Below are 7,642 nucleotides of genomic sequence, written 5' to 3'. Positions count from 1 at the left end.
CTGATGGGAGGTGGCATTTTATTCCGTGCCATGCAGCAGTATGCAGCTTTCTTGGAGAAGGGAAGTAACCTGTTTTAATGGCTGATAGCAATTGAATAACTTTTCTTTTTGGAACAGTGGATGTGTGTGTGAGCCTGAGCCCAATCCTGTCACACAGTGTGTGAATGAGGAAGAAGGGGAACAAAACAAGAGCTAGGACTGTGTCTTCCAGAGGTGTGTATTGTCACTGCTGGACTTCCAAGAACTGATCAGGGTCCTTGCAGGAATCACGTTCATCCTGAACAGTGTCTGAAATAGACAAAAATACCCTCTCCCAGTGTTTTGCAATGATAAAGTTACTTTTCCAAAAGGAATATTGTATATGTGAAAGATGTAACCCACCTTTGTGTTCTTATGAGTGTTACCCTAAGTGAGTGTTAATCCTGCTGAGGGTAGAATTCTTTCTTGTTGCACAGGATGAAGTTCCCCGTGAGAGGATATTCTTGCCCATCTCTGCTGAGTGTGTATGTGTGCTTGCTGCCTTTCTGTCTTTTGTTTGGACACTTGCATATCAAGACTGCTGAGATACTTCCAACCAAGAATGAGTGCTAACTCTGGAGTTACTTCTGTGAAGCAGAGCATAGAGGTGAAGGTTTCCTAATGAAATACAGCAGAGCTGAGGTGGTGGCTAAATCATCTTGTGCTGAGACTTGTCCCAGTTTGAGCAGGCAATGGTTTAGAGCCAAAAATAACAAACTTTGATTTAACAGCCATGATGACAAAACCCTCGGAAGAACAGATGTTTGGGAGTGAGTGTCTGCTCTTTGCTCAGACTTACCCAGGGTAAGGACTGCAGTCAGTAGCTTCAGCCCTTACTTCTCCATGCAGGCTGCCCTGAGTAGGGGCTGGAGGGTGGCACAACCTGGGAACCATTCCACTGTTTTGAAGATGGATATTTTTATATACAGGTGTTGAGTGTTTGTCCAAATATCAGGGACCATAAACAATAAAATTGAAATCACTCGAGGGGAAAAATTAACTTCAATTTGCATGAGCTCCTTTTTCATGCCCCAGGGGGGATGTTGGTGGTAGCCAAAGAGCAGCCTGTCCCTGGATCTTTCCAGGGCTGCTTCAGGGCTCAGGTACATGTCTCAGCCAGGACAGGGCAGGTGGCCTTGTGTAACCATGTCCAGTTCCAGCCTGGAGCCAGTGTGAGAGATTTCAACTTGGCTCAGCCTATAATGAAGCTCTAAGTTAGTGCTCACCTTTTACTGTGGGCTCTAAGACTTGCATATCAGCCTGTGTTACTGTTGGCCTTTCAAGTGGCTGTAGCTTTGGAACTGAGCTTTTGATGTTTTGGCTTGTCCTCTGCTTGTTTTATACACACACACACACACACACACACACACACACACACAGATTGGCTTCTCCCTTAAAAACAGCTTCATTAAGTGTTATCTATAAACTGATCAGGGAAAGCATGAGGCTAAAGGTAGATGATCTGTCCATGCCAGTGTTCAAGGCCAGGTTGGACAGAGCGTTGGGTGAGATGGTTTAGTGTGAGGTGTCCCTGCCCATGGCAGGGGGGTTGGAACTGGATGATCTTAAGGTCCTTTCCAATCCTAACCAGTCTGTGATTCTATGAATCTATGATTCTATAATCTTAAGGTCCTCTCTAATACAAACCATTCTGTGATTTTAGCCCAGTAAGTTGGGCTGTTTTCTGTACTGGCAGAGGCACAGGCAGGAGAACTTTGACTTGCAGTGCTCCTGAATGAACTCAGACTGGTTTGTAACTGAACTCACTAAGGTAAAAGTTACAGAACCCATTTTTTCTCTGGCTGGTTGGGCATCATTATTCCCAGAGGAGCAGGATAGCACAGCTCAAATACAGCAGTGTGTGACACAGTCAGGGTGTGTGTGGGGTTGCTCAGGCTGCTCTGGAGGTGCCCACAAAGCTGACGGTTCACACCTCAGGTGTATTCTTTGCCCCTACAGCTCCAGCTGCCTTGGTCTCGATGCCTTGGATGCTAAGCAAGTTGTTTGTCTTTAACAGGTCAGCACTGAAAGAGGGATGTCAGCATGGAGTGAGTGGAAAAACTTGAAAGTCTGTTTACCTCCAACACACACACACACACACACACACACACACCTCTAAATGTTACCTTTACCTGCTGCTGCTCTAAGGGTCTGACAGCTTTATCTACCAGCCTACTTTACATAGTGTGAGAGGTTGTGAATAGCACTGAGGTTGCAGTGGTGCCGGCCACAGGTATGTTGGTAACAGTTGTGCAGAGAATGGCAGCTGGGGACCTGTGTTCAGAAGTTATGTGACTGCAGTGATGAGGACAGAGCTGGGGGAGGAAGGGCCTTGGAGCAGCTCAACCCAGTTAGAGAGGAGGCTCTGCCTGCACAATGAGGCAGTTCTGCCATCCCCTTAGCACTGCTAGGGCACTGGCTGAAGAGTGAGTTATCTCTCGAGGTATCTGCTTTGTATGTAACTTTGTCCTGTACTTACTGCTGTTAACTCATTGGAACAAGTTCCAACACCATAAGCTCATGTACTGGCACCAGGAATTGAGCTGAGTATAGTGACCCTAAAACAGATGTGTGTGTGAATACGGATTCTCCCTTAGATGTGGATCTTGGAATCATAGAATTGTTTAGGTTAGAAAAAACCCTTAAGATCCTTGAGTCCAATTGTTAACCCAGCACTCCCAAGTCACCACTAAACCATGTCCCTGAGCACCACATCTACATGTCTTTTAAACACCTGCAGGGACGGTGACTGCAGCCCTGCCCTGGGCAGCCTGTTCCAATGCCTGAGCACCCTGTGGGGAAGGAATTGTTCCTCAGCTCCATATAAACCTGCCCTGGTGCAGCTTGAGGCCGTTTCCTCTTGTCCCATCCCTTGTTCCTTGGGAGCAGAGCCCAGCCCCCTCCTGGCTCCATCCTCCTGTCAGGCAGTTGTAGGGAGCCATCAGGTCCCCCCTGAGCCTTCTCTTCTCCAGCCTGAACCCCCCAGGTCCCTCAGCCGTTCCCCATCGTGCTCCAGGCCCTGCACCAGCTCTGTTGCCCTTCTCTGGCCCCGCTCCAGCACCTCAATGTCTCTCCTGCAGTGAGGGGCCCAGAGCAGAACACAGGATTTGTGGTGTCATCTGCAGATGTTACTGAAGGTGCACTCGATCCCCTCATCCACATCACTGATAAACATATTGAACAGAAGTGGCCCCATTACTGAGCCCTGGGGAACACCACTTGTGACTGGCTGCCAACGGGATTTCACTCCATTCACCACCACTCTCTGGTGCTCCTGCACCTTTAAGATTTCAATTGTGATCATTTTCCATCCTTTCTGGCCTCCCCTGCCCTTTGGAACTGCTTCCCGAGGGACTCTGTCAGCCAGTTATATGAGAGAAAGCTTTGAATTCATCACTTCTTTGTGTACCCCTCCACCTGCACAGGGTCTTGCTCTCAGATAGTCCCTGCATCACATGGAGGCAAAGGCATCTTCATCACAGCAATGACTCCCAACTATAAATATCTTTTCCCTTGAGGTAAGGAGGGTCCTTTGGATGGAGCCAAACCCTTCCAAGGGAACACAACCTTCTCTTGTGTGTGGTGTTTTTGTTTGGTCCCTTGTTTTCCCCTCAGACCAGGGCTTTCTCTTCCCATTCGAGTAGCTCCTCCCAAAGCAGGAAATTCCTTCCCTGGAAAGTCATCGGCGCATCCTTGACAACTTCACCCGATGGTCAGATGCGTCCTTACCTTGAGGGACCTGCAGGCAAGATAAGGTTTGTTAATAGGGATAGTCATTAATTCCCAGCCTTTGGAGTTTTCTGCTTGGTCAGACTTACCTGCTGCTACCTGCAGCCAGCAGAACAAAGTAACCCAGAAGTAGCTTTTAGGATTCAAGAGGCCTAAGCAGAGCAGATAAACCAGCTGGCTGGCCTGAAGGGGCAGCTTGCCTTCAATATCTCTTCTGTTTGTGGGTCTTAGAACCTGCCCCTGAGCTTCAGTGAATGTTTTGTGAATGATTCAGGAATCCCAAAGGCATCAAGAGGTCCCCAGAGCTGCTCAGGCACTGCTATCGCAGGGCTGGCTGTCTGTATGACAAAGACATGCAGGAGCTATGGTATCTTCATGAGAGACAAATGGAGCCCAAGTGTTCTGGGGTTTGGATTTTTCCCCCTCATTATTTTTAAACAGAAAAGTGTAATTCCTTCCCCAGTACAGAACTTGATAAAAATGAGAACATTTGAATTTAAAAGAAACCAAATATACAAAAATCCTTTGCTTAACCATTGCATGGGGATGCAGTTCCCAGCTCCCTGTGGCTAGGGAAGAACCTGGTGGAGCTGCTGCCTGAGGTCCATCACAACTCTTCGCTTCAGCCCCTCCACGTGTGCCTGCTGCACCCACTGTGGTGTCTCCACCAGCCCTGCATCACTGTCCCCTTGGTTACCTGGCTCCTAAACCAGCCCCTCCATGTGCTGAGCAGCAAAACACCCCATGGGGCAGGAGGTAGCAACTGTCTGGTTGGGTCAGGAAATGCAGCTAAATAGTGCTTTCGTAGCACAGGAAACTGCTGTCCACCTTCTAGAACCAGCCCCGATGTGCTGCTGTAGCCAGGAGCCAGAACATCCTTCCCCTCCCTTTCCTGGTTTGCAAGTGGAGTTACTAAAAAGACTCTGCCCAGGAGACCAATGAGACAGGGCTGGCACCAGACAGGGGATGTTTCACCCAGAGACCAGCCACATGTGCCAGCAGACCCAGCTCAGTGATTACTGATGAACATCACACTTATGTATATAGAACCAGACAATGATTCGGGCTGGGAGGGATCTTAAAGCTCCTCCAGTTCCAATCCCCTGCCCCAGGCAGGGACACCTTCCACTAGAGCAGGTTGCTCCAAGCCCCTGTGTCCAACCTGGCCTTGAACACTGCCAGGGATGGGGCAGCCACAGCTTCTCTGGGCACCCTGTGCCAGCGCCTCAGCACCCTCACAGGGAAGAGCTTCTGCCTTATATCTGTCCTAATTCTACCCTGTTTAAGCTTGTTCAAGTTACCTGTGCATCAGTGCACAAAACTACCCCCAGGGTCTCCTGGAAAGTGCACATCCACCTCTCAGCATCACCATGCTCCTGCCAAGGCCTCCCATGGACGTTAGGGCAGGTCCTATCTCCTTATCCATGGCTTCTTCGTCCCAGGAGCAACAGGGAAGCCTTATGTTATGCAGGGCAGCTGTGTGTCCAGGCACAAGCATCCTTCATGAACCTGGGGAACCAGCATGGAGCCTCAGAGCCCTGGGCACACTCATGCTCAGTGGCACCTACCACAGCACCCTGCTCTTATCTCTGCCTGTGCAGGTCACTTCCCTCCCTGCTTCAGCCTTGGAGCTCTCCTGTAACAGGATCACTCATTTCCTCAGAAGTTTGGGGAGGTCAGCATCACCATCAGATGTTCCTGATTACTTTTTCCTGTCATTGCAGCGGAAGCTCTCCACTCTTTGAGCTGTTGTTATTTTAAGCACCAGAAAACTGTGCAATCTTTTATCTGTCCTCTGCTTGCTTATCCAAGCCTTGAGGAAGGGCAAAGGCTGCGCTTCCCAGCCAGGAACCAAGGACAATGATGTCAAACCAAGTAACAAAGAGCAGCGATGAGCTTGACCTTCAGTGCAGTCTGATGCACTGATCCTGAATCATGCTTCCTCTCCCAACACCACACCTACTGCTCCAGAGCATTTAATTGCCAGCACAGGAATAAACTTGGAGCCTGGAAGCTCAGACTCACACGTGCAATGAGTTGTTCGTGCCCTGACTGAAGATAAGCCACACGTTGTACTGATGCTAAGGGTGGGATGACCCCAGAAGGAAAAGAGAATTCACACAAGCTGTCACAGCAGGAGAGGGATTATTTCTTCATATTTAAGCATCTATTAGGAAACAGCTGTCACCACATCTCTATTTCCAATACACAAGCCAGCACAAAGGGTAGAGGATCAACAGGGTCTTCAGGCTTCATGACACAAACTTTATTACTGTGGAACATTTCCTGCCTCCTAAATGGATTGAGTTTGCCTGATTAGGTTTCACTTTTATTTATGGCATGAGTTTTCCAGCATGCTCAAGCCCAGGGAATGGCCCTTGTGTGCTCACACTGTCGTTCCTGGTTCTCCTGCAATAAACACCTGGGCTCTGTGCTGAGAGCAGAGACATTCCTCTGCAGCAGTGATGCTTCCTCTGCAGCCAAACCTGGATTAGTTTTACGTAAGGTAAGACTCACAGCCAGTAGTAAACCTGTAGTTTCATGGGGCATGGGAGCTGGAACCAACCTGAATAATAAACCACAATTACACCACTCAGGCATTACAATAAGAAAGGGAGAGTTTTTCTAAGCGCTGCTGTTGGGTCCATCTTTCCCCTGGAAAGGAAAGGCTGCTGCAGGAGGGATGAGGAACCTGTGTCTGCCCAGAACAGCTCGGCTGAATTCCTGGAGAGAAGTGGACTGGACTGATCCTCTCATCCAGGCCGACTGCCGGCCTTCCTCCCAGGAGAGGGCTCTTCCTGCCAGGAGCCTGAGGAGGAAGCTGGAGTCACTGTCACCGCATGAGAAGCTTCTCATGAGCAGGGATAAGAAAAGCCAAAGCCACCTGTGAGCTGCCTGTCACTGCTCCGTTACCTGGGCTTCATTTCCATCACTCCAGGGATGCAGTTTAATAACCACTTACTGGATTAATGCAGGAACACTGCCATCAAAAATCAAGCAAAATCAAGGCTCTCGTTACCACTGCTTCAGTGTTCCTTCTCCTGCAGTGAGCTGACTGCAGTCAGAACAACCCAATTCATGTGCTCACATGTATTTATGCCCCAGCAACCCCTGTCTGAGCCTCTGCTACCACAGAGAAAGACATGGGTCCAGCAGCTGTGGCAGGACTCTGATGCCTCGCACACATCACAGCCAATGTCCACACTCAATTCTGCATCTCTGTGAGGCTCTCTAAGTACCACAGGGCTTGTTTTTAGTGGAACCAGCAGGACACAACATATCACTCTGCAGCATCACCCCCTGACTGGCCACAGCACCTTTGGTGGTGCTGCCATAGAGCTTTCTGCATTTTAAGGTCTTCTTCCAGTTCATTCCTCTTTTGAGGAAGAGCAGTGCACAGGAGGAGTCTCCTCGTGCACACAGAGCTCAGATTCCTGCATCTGGGAGGGAAATTTACAGTCTCAGCTATCTAAGTGAGAGGATACAAACTCCTACAAGCTCTATCTACCCTGAAGTGAGGCTCTTCACCTCTGCCACTGCAGGATGCTGACAGTGATAGAAGAGCAGGGATGACTGAACAACCATCAGATGATGGAGCTGACTTAGGACTAGGCAGCACTAAGAACTTTGGCAGTACAGCCTCTTAGGTGCAAAGATAACAGCCTGCAGTAGTGCCTGGAAGGGGAGTGATAAAAATCCCCAAGGATTTCATACCATGAAGATAAATTACAAGTTCATGTTTTTTCCCAAAACTTCAATAACTTACATGGAACTGATGGAGCAAAGCACACAGCCAGCTCCCCACCACAGCCATGTGACCCAAAACAGATACTCACTGGCTTCCTCCTCATGCTGCTGACACTGGAGCTGGATGGTACCTTCAGAGAAGAGCATC

Source organism: Melopsittacus undulatus, chromosome 5 (assembly GCF_012275295.1).
Source record: "Melopsittacus undulatus isolate bMelUnd1 chromosome 5, bMelUnd1.mat.Z, whole genome shotgun sequence".
NCBI lineage: Eukaryota > Metazoa > Chordata > Aves > Psittaciformes > Psittaculidae > Melopsittacus > Melopsittacus undulatus.
The sequence above is the reverse complement of the archived record's forward strand: the minus strand, read 5'-3'. Positions refer to the sequence as shown.